Source organism: Bufo bufo, chromosome 4 (genome assembly GCF_905171765.1).
Source record: "Bufo bufo chromosome 4, aBufBuf1.1, whole genome shotgun sequence".
In the NCBI taxonomy this organism is placed as follows: Eukaryota; Metazoa; Chordata; class Amphibia; order Anura; family Bufonidae; genus Bufo; species Bufo bufo.
The window spans coordinates 418,793,607-418,813,987 of record NC_053392.1 but is presented as its reverse complement, the minus strand read 5'-3'; the positions used below and the strand labels follow the sequence as shown (position 1 = coordinate 418,813,987).

The window sequence follows — 20,381 nt, the reverse complement described above, 5'->3', positions numbered from 1 at the left end:
GCTAAAGATGCAAATACCTCTGAAATAGCAGACTGAATTTCATCCTTAGCAAGAGTCTTAAAGGGACTCTGTCACCACTTTCTAACCCCCCCTTTTAAAAGTATTGTTATCTCCATGGCGCCCCTGTGATTACAAAGGTGTTGTTAGAAGATAAATTCGCCGTCTCCTTTTGATAAAAAGAGCTTTTATCTAACCTGTCAATCTTCTTGATAAGGTGCCCAGGGCGTTTCTGTTGGTCTCAAGCTGCCGCCCGCCGCCGCCGCCGTTGGTGCCCAGCTCCTCCCCTGATGCTTTCAGCGCCGCCTGAATGTAATGAAATCCGCCTCCGGCTCTCGCTCAGTGCCCCCTCCTCCTTTTCAAAGATCCCGCGCGTGCGCACAGGCCTGTGCCTGATGCGCCCGTGCGGACATTTACAATCAGCCTCATTGAGCGAAGTGCGCATGCGCGCACTTCGCTCAACCTCATCATCAGACGAGCACTGCAGCCAGCCACTCAGAGCCTGCCAAGCGCTGTATAGAGCCGCAGGCTCTGAGTGGCTGGCTGCAGTGCTCGTCTGATGAGGAGGTTGAGCGAAGTGCGCGCATGCGCACTTCGCTCAATGAGGCTGATTGTAAATGTCCGCACGGGCGCATCAGGCACAGGCCTGTGCGCACGCGCGGGATCTTTGAAAAGGAGGAGGGGGCACTGAGCGAGAGCCGGAGGCGGATTTCATTACATTCAGGCGGCGCTGAAAGCATCAGGGGAGGAGCTGGGCACCAACGGCGGCGGCGGCGGGCGGCAGCTTGAGACCAACAGAAACGCCCTGGGCACCTTATCAAGAAGATTGACAGGTTAGATAAAAGCTCTTTTTATCAAAAGGAGACGGCGAATTTATCTTCTAACAACACCTTTGTAATCACAGGGGCGCCATGGAGATAACAATACTTTTAAAAGGGGGGGTTAGAAAGTGGTGACAGAGTCCCTTTAATGTCATTCATAAACACTGGTGTTTCATCTTGAACCACTTTAAGAATAAAACCAGAAAGATGCTTCTTTCCACATATAGCACATTTGGATATAGCAGATTAACTTTTTGGGCCCATCTCTTTCTCAGACTAAAATAAAATGAGAGAGAAATAGAGACCCAATTAGAAAAAACATAAGGAAGGAATCCATATAACAAGAGGGAGACCTTATTGGACTTACAATACCAGCAGATGGCAGGGATTGCTCGGCAGAGATGTCCTCCATAATGAGGGTCCAGAGACAGGGAAGCTAGGTATGAGCGCTCCATCTCAATGCGTAGGACGCTAAAACTCGCACCAGGAAGTAACACAAACTAGGAGGGAGGATCGTTAATAGGAAAAAAAAACTGATTGGATAGGGGCCCTGCAGCTCCTTGTTGGTACCTGAAAAAGGCACCAGAGGTCAGGGGTTGTTCCAATGTTATGTCATGCTGTGTAGTTTCACATGTTCTGAGTGCCTGCTGATATTGTATGAGGAAGAATTACTGCGTTACTGCTAACTCCTGTGCTGTATAGTATATACATGCGTGGGTATCATGATACTGGTTTGGATTGGATGGTTGCAGTCATAATAATTTGGATAGCAGTGTTTGTGTGCTTCCTGTGACATAGAAAGAACGTAGAGGGGTTTAAGAGGTTTCCAGCGCGTAACCCCAGAGAGGGCGTGTGAGTTACTCTGTGTATAGGCAAAACTACACTGTAGTGTTGCCAAACAGTGGATAGTGCTGCCTCAGAAGCATGCCCACAGCACCACTGGTAGTAGAGAAAAGTGGTGCCGCCTTGGAAGTGAGTCCACGGCACCACTAATAGTGCTGCCTCAGAAGTGTGTCCAACAGCACTGTTGTAATTCACTAGGTGTGGGAGTACCTGGATAGTGAATTACAAGGAGCCACCCACGGGATTGGGCTACACAGAGTAAGAGCTCCTCTGAGAAGGGAGCAGAGAAATGGGTCTATGTATTTAATATTGTAGAATGCGCAAAGGGCACTGAAGCAACCAAAGACTGTAAACGAATGTTAAAGAAACTGGGAGCAGGTGTAAATGGAACATTGGATGAATCAATATGGCAGAAATGTCTTACTAATTTTAAGGGGTGGTTGGAGGACCATAACAAATATGACCAGGCCACAATGTGGTATGATGTAGCCCAGGGAATGACTATGACTGCCCATAAGGCAAAAGACACTGACAAAGGGACCGTGTATGAAATATGTGATGTGATTAAATTGCCAACAAAATAATTAATCATCTCTCATGAAGTACGGTCTATTAGCCCCCATAACCTACAAAAATCTCTCTCTCCAACAGCACCACCTCCATATAATGGCCTGGAGGGGTGGACATGTCCTAAGTGTGGACAACAAAACCCAGACTCGAGAGAGAGAGATGCTCAGCGTGTGAGGGGCCCAAGTCACACTCCTGTGTGGGCTTATACCCACTGGTCAATAAAACCTTCCCCACAGTCAGAGCTGGGCAAGTGGAAACACATGATTATAATGTTTATCGGCCATGGACTCCTAATGAGTTGCTGGCCATTTGTAACACTTTGCCAGACCCTTGTACTGTCCCCAGTACTTTCCTTTGTAAATTGGAAAGTATCCAGACCGCATATAAAAACACTTGGGCGGATCTGGAGAGTCTTCTAGAGACAAAAAGAGGGGAGGTACTAAAGAATCAAATGTTGGCAAAGGCCCCTGGTGCTGTCCCTATAAATAAGACCACAGACCAGTCGGGCCAGGAATTTATCATGGCCCTTAAACCCTGGGTGAAAGAGCAACAGGACAATCAGACTTATACCTTTATGACGCAAACACAAGACGCTAAGCAGACTGTAGCTGACTATGCCACAGCTTTAGAACAGCTCTGGCTTGACTATGGGTATGAGACAGGAGACAGTAAGCACATGAGACTACTAAAACATACATTCATGTCTGGATTAAAAGCACCCATACAGGATGCTGTAAAAAAGGCTTGCCCTGATTGGCTGACCTGCCAGTTCCCTGACCTAGTGGCCATAGCAAAGGGAGCTGAGCTAGACTTACAAAATAAAAAGAAGCCAATAATGGCTAACCAACCCTTCAAACCAAACCATGGGTTCCAAAAAAGGGAAAGTAACTGGGACCAAGTAACATGTTGGAATTGTGGGAAAAAGGGGCATTACTCAGTCAAATGTCCCCGGAGAGGTAAGGCTACTGCCCAGATCTCTCAATGAAGTGACGGCAATACTGTGAGTTCCCTCAACGTTAACTACTCCTTGACACATCCCCAGGTCCACAACTAATCGTTACATCCACATGTGAGGACACAGGGAATTCAATTGACTTTTTGGTAGACACAGGAGCAGCCCATACCCTAATACAAGAGAAATATGTGCCTGAGGAGCTTATCTCCTCAGATTACATTTATTGACAAGGGGTTGAGGGAACGTCTGTTAAACTGCTACTAAAAAAGCCTGTTAAACTTAACATTCATGATGCATTATCTATTGTCACACGTGTGTTGGTAAGCTCAGATAGTCCATACAATTTACTGGGGACTAATGTGATGGGACTTCAGACAGTCAATCTGGGGGTGTAAATTTAGAGGTAGAGGAGGCAATAAATGTGATTGAGGACATAAGTGCACACAGAGTCTCTTCAGGCACAGGGGTTGTGATTTGGGGTTTTCCTAAAGAGAAATCCACAGATGCTTTCATGGCACTAAGCACTCTACCTCTAAATTTACACCCCCAGATTGACTGTCTGAAGTCCCATCACATTTGTGGGCGACTTCTAAGACAGACATGGGTAGACTTCCAGTAACTCCGGTAGTTGTGCAGCTGAAACCTGGCACTGAGCCGCCATGTGTACGTCAGTACCCACAAAAGAAGATGCTATTACAAATGATCTAAAAGATCTGTTGGGGAAAGCGTTCACAGGTCTGCGACTAAAAAGCTGTTTGATTATTTTCATTTAATTTCCATGTATTTTGGTGTACCGAAAACAAATAAAATATTGAAAAAACTCCTAGACGTCATGATTTGCCACAAAATGCAAAATTGTCTTCAAATTTATAAAAAAAAAAGAAATTTTTGGTATTGTTTTTATATTATGGGTTTTTAACCAAATTTAAAGTCCAAGTTATTATTAATTAATTCACATAAGTGCATTTAAGATATAAAATGCCCCAAAAACCTTAAAGGGGTTGTCCGAGTTATGTAAAAAAAAAAAATATAGCACTGTAAATCTGATGGTCATTAATATATACAGTACATAAGCTAATCAAGTCTTAGGGGGAAAAACATTCTATTTCCTCATTTCCCTAGTTCTCTTCTTGGCACTTTGTTGTTATTTGCAGGTAAACAATCTCTGCCCCTCCACCCCTGCAAAGGGGGTGAACACAAGTGCTGCTCTGAGTGACATGTCTGACTACTGGGATACTCAGCAGCATGCTGTATGTGTAAGCCTCAGCCCTGTGTCTGTGCTTCTAATGGTAGAAGGGGTTAATCTTTCCTGAAGAATCCAGTGGGAGAGAGACACAGGGCAGATAGCAGCAGCTCCGGTCAGCCGTTCGCCGGAGCATGCGCAGTAGTTAAAGCGATGCCGTGCCAACAATGGGCATCGCAGTGCGCATGCTCCGGCCCGGCGAGGCAGTGCACAGTCGCGGGATCTCGACCGGACCTTAGGATGACGCAAGGGAATAGGAGGGCAGGCATATGCAGAGGCTGGGGCGGGGGAACAATTAAAAAAGGCAGGGCAGCCTAGGCACCAACACAGTGAACGCCGCCCCCTGGGCACTTGCGAGTGCTCATTTGCATATCAATCAAAGTTTGTTTTTCCAGCTTCTGCAAGAGTAAAGACAAAGACAAAAAGGTACCATTACATTCATGTATAGCTGTGCTATAGGGCAATGTAAGCACTGTATATGACCAAATGGAGGTGACAGACCTCCTTTAATGTCTAAAAACAAGGAATGTTTACTAGTGAATAAAAGAGTAAAGTGCAGGAAAAAATAGCAGCATATATAGGTGACAAGAATATCTTGTGAATAAATAAATAGAGTACAGGAGCAGGAATAAATGCTAGCAGCAAATACACATCAAGGCGTTTCTATAGCAGCAACAAAGTCAGTAGGTGTTCTGGTTTCAAAAAAGATACATGGAGCTCTAGTTCAAATGAATGTCCTGGGACAGTTGTAACAGTACAAAGTAGATGACAAAATAGCAAAAATATATCCAAGTTCAGGGCAATTGGTTGAAGTATGATCGGAATGATAATACCTAATAGAATGGCTACCAGTATCAGCGCTTGAAAGAAATAGAGTAAATTTTCCAGAAAGCTTCAGCAACAAGTGGTTAATGAAGGACCTGCAAACGGGGGTAAATAGGTTTCAAGCCGGTGTACCTCAGCGTGGCGTTCCGCGCGTTCTTCGGTATCTACCCGTCGCTTACCTCTCCAGAAGTTTTCTTCCCCACCTCCGCAGTCCTGTAGGTCCCGCTCTTGAAAAGGATCCACTTACTTAAAGTAAAAATGAAATAATGAAGTATTTTTGTATATCAAATCAAAATAAAATATACTTATTTCTTATATCTTCTGTATAGTCGTGGCCAAAAGTTTTGAGAATTACATAAATATTGGAAATTTGAAAAGTTGCTGCTTAAGTTTTTATAATAGCAATTTGCATATACTCCAGAATGTTATGAAGAGTGATCAGATGAATTGCATAGTCCTTCTTTGCCATGAAAATTAACTTAATCCCCCAAAAAACTTTCCACTGCATTTCATTGCTGTCATTAAAGGACCTGCTGAGATCATTTCTGTAATCGTCTTGTTAACTCAGGTGAGAATGTTGACGAGCACAAGGCTGGAGATCATTATGTCAGGCTGATTGGGTTAAAATGGCAGACTTGACATGTTAAAAGGAGGGTGATGCTTGAAATCATTGTTCTTCCATTGTTAACCATGGTGACCTGCAAAGAAACGCGTGCAGCCATCATTGCGTTGCATAAAAATGGCTTCACAGGCAAGGATATTGTGGCTACTAAGATTGCACCTCAATCAACAATTTATAGGATCATCAAGAACTTCAAGGAAAGAGGTTCAATTCTTGTTAAGAAGGCTTCAGGGCATCCAAGAAAGTCCATCAAGCGCCAGGATCGTCTCCTAAAGAGGATTGGAGTGCCACTAGTGCAGAGCTTGCTCAGGAATGGCAGCAGGCAGGTGTGAGCGCATCTGCACGCACAGTGAGGCGAAGACTTTTGGAAGATGGCCTGGTGTCAAGAAGGGGAGCAAAGAAGCTACTTCTCTCCAAAAAAAACATCAGGGACAGATTGATCTTCTGCAGAAAGTTTGGTGAATGGACTGCTGAAGGACTGGGGCAAAGTCATATTTTCTGATGAAGCCTCTTTCCGATTGTTTGGGGCATCTGGAAAAAGGCTTGTCCGGAGAAGAAAAAGTGAGCGCTACCATCAGTCCTGTGTCATGCCAACAGTAAAGCATCCTGAGACCATTCATGTGTGGGGTTGCTTCTCATCCAAGGGAGTGGGCTCACTCACAATTTTGCCCAAAAACACAGCCATGAATAAAGAATGGTACCAAAACACCCTCCAACAGCAACTTCTTCCAACAATCCAACAACAGTTTGGTGAAGAACAATGCATTTTCCAGCACGATGGAGCACCTTGCCATAAGGCAAAAGTGATAACTAAGTGGCTCGGGGACCAAAACGTTGACATTTTGGGTCCATGGCCTGGAAACTCCCCAGATCTTAATCCCATTGAGAATTTGTGGTCAATCCTCAAGAGGCGGGTGGACAAACAAAAACCCACTAATTCTGACAAACTCCAAGAAGTGATTATGAAAGAATGGGTTGCTATCAGTCAGGAATTGGCCCAGAAGTTTATTGAGATCATGCCCAGTCGAATTGCAGAGGTCCTGAAAAAGAAGGGCCAACACTGCAAATACTGACTCTTTGCATAAATGTCATGTAATTGTCGATAAAAGCCTTTGAAATGTATGAAGTGCATGTAATTATATTTCATTACATCACAGAAACAACTGAAACAAAGATCTAAAAGCAGTTTAGCAGCAAACTTTGTGAAAACTAATATTTGTGTCATTCTCAAAACTTTTGGCCACGACTGTATATGGAAGAATTTTTTATTAACAATATATTTTTTATGGAGCCTTATATATATATTTTTTTTTATGGAAAAATTCTCTATAGTAGAGTTTTTATTGGTGTTTTTGTGGAGAAGTTTTTTATGAAAAAGTTTTTCATGAAAGTTTTTTTTAAAAACTTTTTTAAAAACAAGTATAAAGAATAATAATGAACCCTTTATGGTTTGTTTATGAATGAATTATGAATCCCTATGAATGAATCACAGAAAGTCATATAGAGATGAAATAAAAGAAGGAATCACATGCAAATCGCATGATTACCGCATGGAAATTGCTAATAAATTAAATACTATTGTATTCTATTTATATTTTATCGGATTTTATTATTGTTATTTTTTATTCTTTTTTGTGATTAATTATTAACTATTGTATACTGTCAGTTCTAACTAAACTACACCTTATACTTTTTACAATCTAAGAGACTCCAGATCCACAGTTTCAAAGAACACTTATTTCCTAATTACACATCAGGAGAATTATATTCAGGCATTTGGCGTAGATACACGTACCCTATATAAACCAATATGGAGTATACAGCCCCCACTCACTGATGAAGGAACTACGGGTCCCGAAACGCGTTTGAAGAAGCTGGGGGCTCATCTTTTTGCTTGCAAGCTAGATAAAGAACCTTTGGACTTGACTCTTAACCCCATTAAATACAAAGCGCATGGATGTACAAATGTGAATGGCTATACAGAGGCACTACATTTAATTCAGCGCACCGCTTTTTGGTTGATGTCATCTTGATCACGTGTGAGAGGGAATCTCAATGAGGTCATTGCTGACGTCAGGACTACGCCGAAGTACGCTCCATCAAACAGAATCTACGAGCGCTACCCTACTCCACGTGGAATGCCGAAAAGCCTGTACACAGATACATACAATGAGCGGGACCTATGGGACTGTGGAGGGGGAAAGAAAACTTCTGGAGAGGTAAGCACCGGGTAGATACCGAAGAACGCGTGGGACACCGCGCTGAGGTACACCGGCTTGAAACCTATTTACCCCCGTTTGCAGGTCCTTCATTAACCACTTGTTGCTGAAGCTTTCTGGAAAATTTACTCTATTTCTTTCAAGTGCTGATACTGGTAGCCATTCTATTAGGTATTATCATTCCGATCATACTTCAACCAATTGCCCTGAACTTGGATATATTTTTGCTATTTTGTCATCTACTTTGTACTGTTACAACTGTTCCAGGACATTGATTTGAACTAGAGCTCCATGTATCTTTTTTGAAACCGGAACACCTACTGACTTTGTTGCTGCTATAGAAACACCTTGATGTGTATTTGCTGCTAGCATTTATTCCTGCTCCTGTACTCTATTTATTTATTCACAAGATATTTTTGTCACCTATATATGTTGCTATTTTTTCCTGCACTTTACTCTTTTATTCACTAGTGTAAACATTCCTTGTTTTTAGACATTAAATACGTACTCCATATGTAAGTGTGCCAGCTACCATTTGTTTATTTATAATTCTAGATTGGGTGATTCTTTTAGCAGTGCACCTATCCATCTATACTCTTGGTAGAGCAACCCAATACGTTTCCTCCTTTTTATATTATTTCACCTAAGGGTGGGCGATATGGCCTAAAATCTATATTGCGATATAATTTTAAGCATGTGCGATATGCGATATATATCGCAATATATTGTTTTCTATATTGGGGGGGGTGTTTAAACTTTTTTTTTTTTTTTTACTTTTTATTTAACCACTTCAGCCCCCCTAGCTTAAACCCCCTTAATGACCAGACCACTTTTTACAATTCTGCACTACACTACTTTCACGGTTTATTGCTCGGTCATACAACTTACCACCCAAATGAATTTTACCTCCTTTTCTTCTCACTAATAGAGCTTTCATTTGGTGGTATTTCATTGCTGCTGACATTTTTACTTTTTTTGATATTAATCGAAATTTAACTAAATTTTTGCAAAAAAATGACATTTTTCACTTTCGGTTGTAAAATTTTTCAAATAAAACTACATTTCTATATTAATTTTTCTCTAAATTTATTGTTCTACATGCCTTTGATAAAAAAAAATGCAATAAGTGTATATTTATTGGTTTAGGTAAAAGTTATAGCGTTTACAAACTATGGTACAAAAATGTGAATTTCCGCATTTTGAAGCAGCTCTGACTTTCTGAGCACCTGTCATGTTTCCTGAGGTTCTACAATGCCCAGACAGTAGAAACACCCCACAAATGACCCCATTTCGGAAATTAGACACCCTAAGGTATTCGCTGATGGGCATAGTGAGTTCATAGAAGTTTTTATTTTTTGTCACAAGTTAGTGGAAAATGATGATTTTTTTTTTCTTTCTTACAAAGTCTCATATTCCACTAACTTGTGACAAAAAATAAAAACTTCCATGAACTCACTATGCCCATCACGAAATACCTTGGGGTGTCTTCTTTCCAAAATGGGGTCACTTGTGGGGTATTTATACTGCCCTGGCATTTTAGGGGACCTAAAGCGTGAGAAGTAGTTTGGAATCCAAATGCGTAAAAAATGACCTGTGAAATCCTAAAGGTGCTCTTTAGAATTTGGGCCCCTTTGGGCACCTAGGCTGCAAAAAAGTGTCACACATGTGGTATCGCCGTACTCAGAAGAAGTAGGGCAATGTGTTTTGGGGTGTATTTTTACATATACCCATGCTGGGTGAGAGAAATATCTCTCTAAAAGTCAACTTTTCCCATTTTCTTATACAAAGTTGTCATTTTAGAGAGATATTTCTCTCACCCAGCATGGGTATATGTAAAAATACACCCCAAAACACATTGCCCAACTTCTCCCGAGTACGGCGATACCACATGTGTGACACTTTTTTGCAGCCTAGGTGCGCAAAAGGGCCCAAATTCCTTTTAGGAGGGCATTTTTAGACATTTGGATTCCAGACTTCTTCTCACGCTTTAGGGCCCCTAAAATGCCAGGGCAGTATAAATACCGCACGTGACCTCATTTTGTAAAGAAGACACCCCAAGGTATTCTGTGAGGGGCATGGCGAGTTCATAGAAGTTTTTTTTTTTTTTGGCACAAGTTAGCGGAAATATATTTTTTTAGTTTTTTCTCACAAAGTCTCCCTTTCCGCTAACTTGTGACAAAAAGTTCAAACTTTCATGGACTCAATATGCCCCTCAGCGAATACCTTGGGGTGTCTTCTTTCCGAAATGGGGTCACATGTGGGGTGTTTGTACTGCCCTGGCATTTTAGGGGCCCTAAAGCGTGAGAAGAAGTCTGGAATATAAATGTAAAAAAAAAATTATGCATTTGGATTCCGTCAGGGGTATGGTGAGTTCATGTGAGATTTTATTTTTTGTCAGAAGTTAGTGGAATATGAGACTTTGTAAGAAAAAACAAAAAACAATTTCCGCTAACTTGTGCGAAAAAAAAAAAAAATCTTCTATGAACTCGCCATGCCCCTCAAAAGTGATCTTTTTATAGCGCCACAGCGATTTTACGGTGTTTTTGCAGTGATCAGAAAAAAAAAATTGTCACTGCGGTGGGGCGGACTGAACGCAAGTGTGTGCACAAGATCAGGCCTGGTCAGGCGAACACTGCGTTTTTTGTAGAGCCTATAGAACATGTCCTTTTCTTGTCCGCAATTGCGGACAAGAAAAGGCATTTTCTATATAGTTCTGGCAATGTGCGGATCCACAAAATGCGGAAAGCACATTGCGGAAACCACAAGCACAAAATCCGCAAAACACATACGGACGTCTGAATGGAGCCTTACAGGGGGGTGATCAATGACAGGGGGGTGATCAATGTCTATATGGGGTGATCACCCCCTGTGATTGATCACCCCCCTGTAAGGCTCCATTCAGACGTCCGTATGTGTTTTGCGGATCCGCGGATCCGCAAAACACATATGGACGTCTGAATGGAGCCTTACAGGGGGGTGATCAATCACAGGGGGGTGATCAGGGAGTCTATATGGGGTGATCAGGGGTTAATAAGGGGTTAATAAGTGACAGGGGGGGGGTGTAGTGTAGTGGTGTTTGGTGCTACTTTACAGAGCTGCCTGTGTCCTCTGGTGGTCGATCCAAGCAAAAGGGACCACCAGAGGACCAGGTAGCAGGTATATTAGACGCTGTTATCAAAACAGCGTCTAATATACCTTTTTAGGGTTAAAAAAATCACATCTACAGCCTGCCAGCGAATGATCGCCGCTGGCAGGCTGCACATCCACTCTTTTACCTCCGGTTCCTGTGAACGGAACAGGGTAACAGGGCCGCCGCCAGGACGCAATCCTGCGTACGGCGGTCCTGGGGTGGTTAATAACTATTAGCCTCCTTAAGGGCTAGAACCCTTGTCATATTCACCCTAATAGATCTCTACTAGGGTGAATAGGAGTCTACACTCTCCCTGCTGCCCTGTGCTTTGTGCACACAACAGCAGGGAGCTGACCATGGGAGCCAGCCTCTCATGTGCCCCCCAGCCTCTCATGTGCCCCCAGCCTCTGATCCGCCCCCAAGCCTCTCATGTGCCCCCCAGCCTTTCATGTGCCCCCCATCCTCTCCTGTGCCCCCCCAGCCCCTGATCCGCCCCCCAGCCTTTCATGTGCCCCCCAGCCTCTCATGTGCACCCCAGCCCCTGATCCGCCTCCAGCCTCTCATGTGCCCCCAGCCTCTCATGTGCCCCCAGCTCCTGATCCGCCCCCCAGCCTCTCATGTGCCCCCCAGCCTCTCATGTGCCCCCCAGCCTTTCATGTGCCCCCCCAGCCTCTCATGTGGCCCCCAGCCCCTGATCCACCCCCCAGACTTTCATGTGCCCCCCAGCCTCTCATGTGCCCCCAGCCCCTGATCCGCCCCCCAGACTCTCATGTGCCCCCCAGCCTCTCATGTGCCCCCAGCGCCTGATCCGCCCCCCAGACTTTCATGTGCCCCCCAGCCCCTGATCCGCCCCCCAGCCTCTCATGTGCCCCCCTGCCTCTCATGTGCCCCCCAGCCCCTGATCCGCCCCCCATCCTCTCATGTGCCCCCCCAGTCTCTGATCAGCCCCCCAGCCTCTCATGTGCCCCCCAGCCTCTCCCTCTTATCAGCCCCCTCTGGTAACTCAAACCCACCCCTCCCTCCCCAGTATTAATCATTGGTGGCAGTGGCCACAGGGTCCCCCTCCTCCCCCCCATCATTGGTGGCAGTGGGCAGTTCCGATCGGAGTCCCAGCAGTGTAATGCTGGGGCTACGATCGGTTACCATGGCAGCCAGGAGTCATGCTACTGAAGTCGTGGCTGCCATGGTATGTTAGTGAGCAGCATTATACTCACGTGCGCCGTGGCCGCCGGACGCTCCTTCTTCTCATAGGTCTGTGCGGCGCATTGCTAATGCTATAAGACAGAAGAAGGAGCGACCGGCGGCCACGGCGCACGTGAGTATAATTCTGACCTCTGACAGGACGCTGTGATCCATGCGATTAACCCCTCAACTGAGGGGTTAATTGCGGCGGATCGCAGCGTGCAGTCATAGGGGCTGGGATATGGCCGGCACATTCATTGGTGGCGCAGTGGCCACAGTCCCTCCCCTCCTCCTCCTACTCTGTTCTCATTGGTGGTCAGCGGCAGCCGCGCACAGTGGGAAGGGAGGCACTCCCTCCTTCTCCACTGTGCCGGCTCAGGAGAACATGGTGCGCGCCGAGAGCGAGATCATCATATCGCGGTCCGGCGATATGCACAAAATCCATATCGTGGAACTAATTTATATCGCATATCACCTATATCGCCCACCCCTAATTTCACCCATTATTGGACGTTAGCTCGCCGGAGAGTAGAAATGGACATCCGGAGTCACGTTGAAAATAAACGTTTAAAGGTAGAACTCTTCTCTATAGATGCATCAGAGGATGTATATAGAGAAGAGAAAAACATGCCAGATACATTTAAGGAAATAGAATTTATACTGACAAAACAACTCAAACAATGGTGGGAAATCAAAACCTTGGAACAATATGTGAAACATAAAAGAGTACCAAAGGGACTAAGGTTAATAAAATCCACTGCCCAGGATCTATATGATGTAGATTCTAATAAAGAATGGGAAACACTATTACATGAACACTCATTAAATCTATTACAACTAATTATTAAAAGAAGGACACACATGTTAGATCAGATTACAATACAAATTAATCAGATAAGAGAGATTATGGACAAATTCCCCAAAAATGAAGAGTATGAAACATACCAACAAACACTATGCAAAAATCTAGACAGATCTGAACAAGAGATAATGGAGAATAAAATCTGAAAATGAAAACACAATATAAACACATATCGTATTGAGGAGGAAGAAGTTACTAATCAGGTTTCTAGAAAATGTAATAAAGAGAACACAAATGTAGGCTCTTTAGCAGCAAACACTAATACACAAATTAAATATTCAATACCCACTAGCAACAAATTTGAAATACTACAGGAACAACCTTTTTTTGACCGAACCCGACCACATCACAAACCCCACACTCGACAGAGAAGGTCACCATCACTAACACATGTACACAGGACCCCACAAAATCACCAATACAATTTGAGACACAGATATCAACCACAAGAGAAAATTACGAACCATATTACCCCTACCCACCACAACAACCGATGGAAACAACTCATCAAAAGAGGTATACTCACAAACACAGATACCCAATGAGGGAATATGAGGGAAAAATAAAAAAATACGAAGAGGAAGAGGGAAGAAGTCATTACAAAAATTAAATGGAGATCTGTTAGTCAATGATGCTGTGGTCAATTTAAGTTCGGCTACTCTCACATTAGCACAAAACCAATTATTAAATAAGGGACTTAAGTTTGCGCCAACAAATTTGTGCCCTACTAGCCACTTCTCTACATTATGTTCTCTATGCATATATAGAGGTGATCTAAAAACATGACTGCTCAGACCCTCAACCCTCCCTCTCCCTCCCTGTGAACAAAAACTGACCGCAGGGAGATAAGAGTGGGGGTTCATGTAGATGTGGTCTGATGTCATCTGGGGAGTGGTGCGGAGTATTGTCATTGTTGTCCTTGGTACAGCTTTCCGATATATATTGTGATACTTTTGATTGATCTCCCCTGATGGGTCTATACCAGTATTCACATCGGCACTGGGCGACGGATATATCGCCGCAGTTTTTGATTCCCCCACACAGTAGCGCTATGTGCGCAGCCTTCAGGGAGTGTCATAGCTTACCTGGGTGTCCGACGGGTCAGGGGGCGGATGTCAGCTGACGCGCTCTTCTCTGATTCGCTGAGACACTAGCACACACCTCCCTCTAGGCGGGGATTTTGTGATATCTTCTCAGCGTTTGTTCGGCCGCGCGCGGCCGTCATAGCGCCGGAGCCTTAACACACAACAGTGTGGGGCACTTTTTCCCTTTACAGGTTATCTAAAGAGAGACTTTTGCTCATGATGACACGGGGATAACATGTCACGTAGAAATGCGTTGAGCCGTTGATCTCTATGTAGGACACGGTTCTCTAGGCATGCTGTATGTATGTTTGAGGCAGCTCAATAGCTGGTCTGAACACAAGTGTGGATGCGATCTGAGACCTAGTCCCACTGCGGTTTATGCAAGAGTGGGGGTGCAGACTTAGGCAGCTTAGGCTACTTTCACACTAGCGTTGTTTGAATCCGGCGGGCAATTCCGTCGCCGGAACTGCCCGCCGGATCCGGAAAAACATGTGAAAATGGATTACATTTGAATCCTGATCAGGATTCTGATCACAATGAAAAAATGCATTGGGAAAAACGGATCCGCCATTTATGGACTTTAACTTTTTTTGAACATTTTTCGGATTTAACATGCAAAAGCCGGATCCGGTTTGACGGAACACACGGCGCCGGATCCGGCATTAATGCAAGTCAATGGGAAAAATGCCGGATCAGTCAAAGTGTTCAGGATTTTTGGCCGGAGGTAAAAATACAACATGCTACGGTTTTCTGAAAAGCCTGATCAGTCAAAAAGACTGAACTGAAGACATCCTGATGCATCCTGAACGGATTTCTCTCCATTCAGAATGCATTAGGATTGGCATTTTGGGCGGGGCTAAATTGTGAGCAACCCTGTAAAGCCTAAAGGTACTGGTTGGACTTTCGGCCCCTTTATGCACCTAGGCTGCAAAAAAGTGTCACACATGTGGTATCGCCGTACTCAGAAGAAGTAGGGCAATGTGTTTTGGGGTGTCTTTTTACATATACCCATGCTGGGTGAGAGAAATATCTCTGTAAATGACATCTTTTAAATTTTTTTTAAATTTAATTAATTAATTAAAAAGTTGTCATTTACAGGGATATTTCTCACACACAGTATGGGTATATGTAAAAATACCCCCCAAAACACATTGCCCTACTTCTTCTGAGTACGGCGATACCACAAGTGTGACACTTTTTGCAGCCAAGATGCGCAAAGGGGCCCAAATTCCAATGAGTACCTTTAGGGTTTCACAGGCATTTTTACGCATTTGGATTCCAAACTACTTCTCACACTTTAGGGCCCCTAAAATTCCAGGGCAGTATAAATACCTCACAAGTGACCCCATTTTGGAAAGAAGACACCCCAAGGTATTCCGTGAGGGGCATGGCGAGTTCATAGAAGTTTTTTTTTTGGCACAAGTTAGCGGAAAATGATATATATATTTTTTTCTTTCTTACAAAGTCTCATATTCTACTAACTTGTGACAAAAAATAAAATTTTACATGAACTTGCTATGCCCATCACGGAATACCTTGGGGTGTCTTCTTTCCAAAATGGGGTCACTTGTGGGGTATTTATACTGCCCTGGCATTTTAGGGGCCCTAAAGTATGAGAAGAAGTCTGGAATCCAAATGTCTAAAAATGCCCTCCTAAAAGGTACTCATTGGAATTTGGGCCCCTTTGCGCACCTAGGATGCAAAAAGGTGTCAAATGTGGTATCGCCGTACTCAGGAGAAGTAGGGCAATGTGTTTTGGGGTGTATTTTCACACATACCCATACTGTGTGTTAGAAATATCTCTGTAAATGACAACTTTTTCAATTTTTTTATACAAAGTTGTAAATTTACAGAGATATTTCTCTCACCCAGCATGGGTATATGTAAAAATACTCCCCAAAACACATTGCCCTACTTCTTCTGAGTACAGCGATACCACATGTGTGACACTTTTTTGCAGCCAAGATGCGCAAAGGGGCCTAAATTCCAATGAGTACCTTTAGGATTTCACAGGGCATTTTTACGCATTTGGATTCCGTGAGGGGTATGGAGAGTTCATGTAAGATTTTATTTTTTGTCACAAATTAGTGGAATATGAGACTTTGTAAGAAAAAACAAAAAAACAAAAAATTTTCGTTAGCTTGTGGCAAAAAAAAAAAGCGCCACAGCGATTTTACGGTGTTTTTGCAGTGATCAGAAATTTTTTTATTTCTGTCACTGCGGTGGGGCGGACTGAACGCAAGTGTGCGCACAAGATCAGGCCTGATTGGGCGAACACTGTGTTTTTTTGTAGAGCCTAAGGTGACCCTAATGTACTGATATAGATCTGATTGCGATCAGTCTTGATCACTTACAGATACTATACAGCACTAGTGCTGATTAGCAACAGCGATGACGCTAATCAGCGACTAATCAGTGACTGCGGTGCGGTGGGCTGGGCGCTAACTACCTAACAAGTAGCTAACTAACTGGCGGTGATAAGGGACCCTTAGGCCCCATTAACACGTCCGTAATTCTGTTCCGCATTATGCGGAACGGAATTGCGGACCCATTCATTTCTATGGGGACAGACTTTGTCCCGCTCGGATCCGGAATTGCAGATCTGCACTTCCGGGCCCGCACTTCTGTTCCGCAAAAATATAGAACATGTCCTATTCTTGTCCGCAATTGCGGACAAAAAAAGGCATTTTCTATATAGTTCTGGCAATGTGCAGATCTGCAAAATGCGGAAAGCACATTGCCGGTGTCCGTGTTTTGCGGATCCGCGGATCCGCAAAACACATACGGACGTCTGAATGGAGCCTTACAGGGGGGGTGATCAATGACAGGGGGGTGATCAGGGAGTCTATATGGGGTGATCAGGGATAAGGGGTTAATAAGGGGTTAATAAGTAACAGGGGGGAGGGTAGTGTAGTGCGGTGATTGGTGCTACTTACAGAGCTGCCTGTGTCCTCTGGTGGTCGATCCAAGCAAAAGGGACCAGGACCAGGTAGCAGGTATATTTGACGCCGTTAACAAAACAGCGTCTAATATACCTTTCTGATGTTAAAAAAATCGCATCTACAGCCTGCCAGCGAATGATCATCGCTGGCAGGCTGTAGATCAACTTCTCAGCTGCGTGTCGCTGTGAACGCGCGTTCACGCAAAATCTTGGCTCTCACGAGATGACGCCAATAGGCATCACTAGGGTTGTCCCGATACCACTTTTTTAGGACCGAGTACAAGTACCGATACTTTTTTTCAAGTAGTCACCGATACCGAATACCGATACTTTTTTTAAATGTCATGTGACCGTTTTGGGGGATCTGTGGATCTGTGGATGACGCACTGTCATGTGGGGGATCTGTGGATGGCACTGTTATGGGGGACCTGTGGATGGCACTGTTATGGGGGATCTGTGGATGGCACTGTTATGGGGATCTGTGGATGGCACTGTTATGGGGGATCTGTGGATGGCACTGTTATGGGGGATCTGTGGATGGCACTGCTATGGGGGATCTGTGGATGGCACTGTTATGGGGGATCTGTGGATGGCACTGTTATGGGGGATCTGTGGATGGTGCTGTTATGGGGGATCTGTGGATGGCACTGTTATGGGGATCTGTGGATGGCACTGTTATGGGGATCTGTGGATGGCACTGTTATGGGGGATCTGTGGATGGCACTGTTATGGGGGATCTGTGGATGGCACTGTTATGGGGGATCTGTGGATGGCACTGTTATGGGGGATCTGTGGATGGCACTGTTATGGGGGATCTGTGGATGGCACTGTTATGGGGATCTGTGGATGGTACTGCTATGGGGTGGGATATCTGTGGATGGCATTGTTATGGGGTGGGGGGATCTGAGGATGGCATTGTTATTTGGTGGGGGATCTGTGGATGGTGCTGTTATAGGGGATCTGTGGATGGAACTGTTATGGGGAGGATCTGTGGATGACACTGCTATATGTCATCCACAGATCCCCCTCATAACAGTGTCCCCCAATACACCGGGCCCCGCCGCTCACCGAAGTATTTATAAACGTGAATCCTTATCCTGTTGTTAAGTTGAACTAACGCTGCGCTCTCCCATGTTCCCCTGTATCCCCACAGCACTTACTTAAGCTTCCATAGCAGGCAGAGCGGACGGCACCAGTAACGTCACTCACTGACGTCGCGCGCCTGCTCCGCCTGCTTCACTCATAAAGTGGGCGGAGCAGGCGCTCTACGTCAGTGAGTGACGTTACTGCTGCCGTCTGCTCTGCCTGCTATGGAAGCTTAAGTAAGTGCTGTGGGGATACAGGGGGATACAGGGGAACATGGGAGAGGGCAGCGTTAGTTCAACTTAATAACAGGATAAGGATTCACGTTTATAAATACTTCGGTGAGCGGCGGGGCCCGGTGTAAGAGTACAGTGACTGCACCGGGCCCCGCCCATAGTTACGCCCATAGTATTCTATTTATGTATCGGGGCGGGGTATCGGCGGCTGAGTACCGCCGAGAAAACTCGGAATCGGTCCCGATACCGATACTAGTATCGGTATCGGGACAACCCTAGGCATCACTGAGCCTGAGAGAGCCGCCTCACTGATGCCTTTCGTGTGTTACGTGTGCGGCAAGAGGTTAAAGGGGTACTCTGGAATAGGAAAAATAAATTCCCTATCCAAAGAATAGGAGATAAGTGTCTAATCGGTGGGGTCTGGTCGTTGGGATCCCCCACGATCTCCTGTATGGTACTCCGGATCTCCTTGTGCCCGGAGCGGTGGTCAACACTCACCCTCCATGTATCTATGTGAGAGCCGCAGATACAGCACTTGTGTATCTCCGAGTCTTCCATAGAGATACATGGAGGGGGAGTGTTGACCACACCACTGCTCCGTGCGGTGCTTGACACAGCTTATTTCTTGAGGACTGAGTCGGGGTGCCGTACGGGAAAACACGGGCATCCCAACGATCTTCGTGGGGGCCTCATGTTTGAATTTCGCCTAAGGCCTCACAAAGTCTAGAGCCGCCTCTGCCTAAACCCGTGAGGCACACTTGATGGTCTACTTAAGCAGCTTAGGCAGGTAGCCTATCCTTGCATTAAAGGCTATGTAACCTTTTGGGAAAATTTTTTAAAATCATTGCATTGTACTTATTATGAGCTAACAATCAATTCTTTTAATTAGTCTTGACTAAAAATGTTGAACCCTTGTCTTTGTACAGCCTTCAGTTTCTCTAGAAGCAGGCTCTGAATTTTCACTCTGTTCATTCAGGCAGCTCAGCTGACGGCTCCTTATATCTGATCATCTCTAACCTCCTAAACACCCATTATAGCTCAATTATTATCTTACTGATAAGAATGTGGCTTAAATATTTGTTTATGACCTTTTAATTATTAAGAAATGAGATTTATTAGTTGACCGGCACAAAATGAAAGTGAAAGTACTATTCACGCAGCTGGACAAACAGTTTAAGGGGTTGTCCAAGTTATTTTTATTGATGACCTATCCTCAGCATAGGTCATCAATATCAGATCGGCGGGGGTCCGGCACCCGGTACCCCCGCCGATTAGCTGTTGGAGAGCTGTTTGAAGAGCTGTTTACCAGCGCTGCCTCCTCTTCATTGTTTAGCTGCTCGCCATTGCATCCGCAGCGGTGAGCAGGTGTAATTACACCCAAGCCATCCCATTCATTTCAATGGGACAGAACACTCCTGAGGATAGGTCATCAATATGAAGAGCCCGGACAACCCCTTTAACATTTTGTGACAATAAATATATTTTTTAGAGTAAAATGCAATCATTAAAAAAAAAATTGCCCCGGAAGTTGTACATAGCCTTTAAGAAGAATGGAGCTCTTAACCCCTATAAAGATATATGAAATTAATTAGCACAAGATTTGGAAAGTTAGGAGTCTGCTCTTCTCTCCCCCAACTTTGGCAAACCTGGCCCTTTTCCAGGTTTTGTACTGAATGTAAACACAGCTTTTTTTTGTAATGGTTGCCAGTACTTTTAGTGCCATAACAATGCCAATCCAGCAGCTCTGCTGCCACAACTCTGCCACAT

General features: G+C 44.6%; 1 protein-coding gene across 1 annotated transcript in view; it reads right to left on the bottom strand.

Annotated features, from left to right (window-relative positions):
• Window positions 1-20,381, bottom strand: part of QPCT (glutaminyl-peptide cyclotransferase) — a 624,483-nt gene that overhangs the window by 335,634 nt on the left and 268,468 nt on the right. The window lies entirely within an intron of this gene.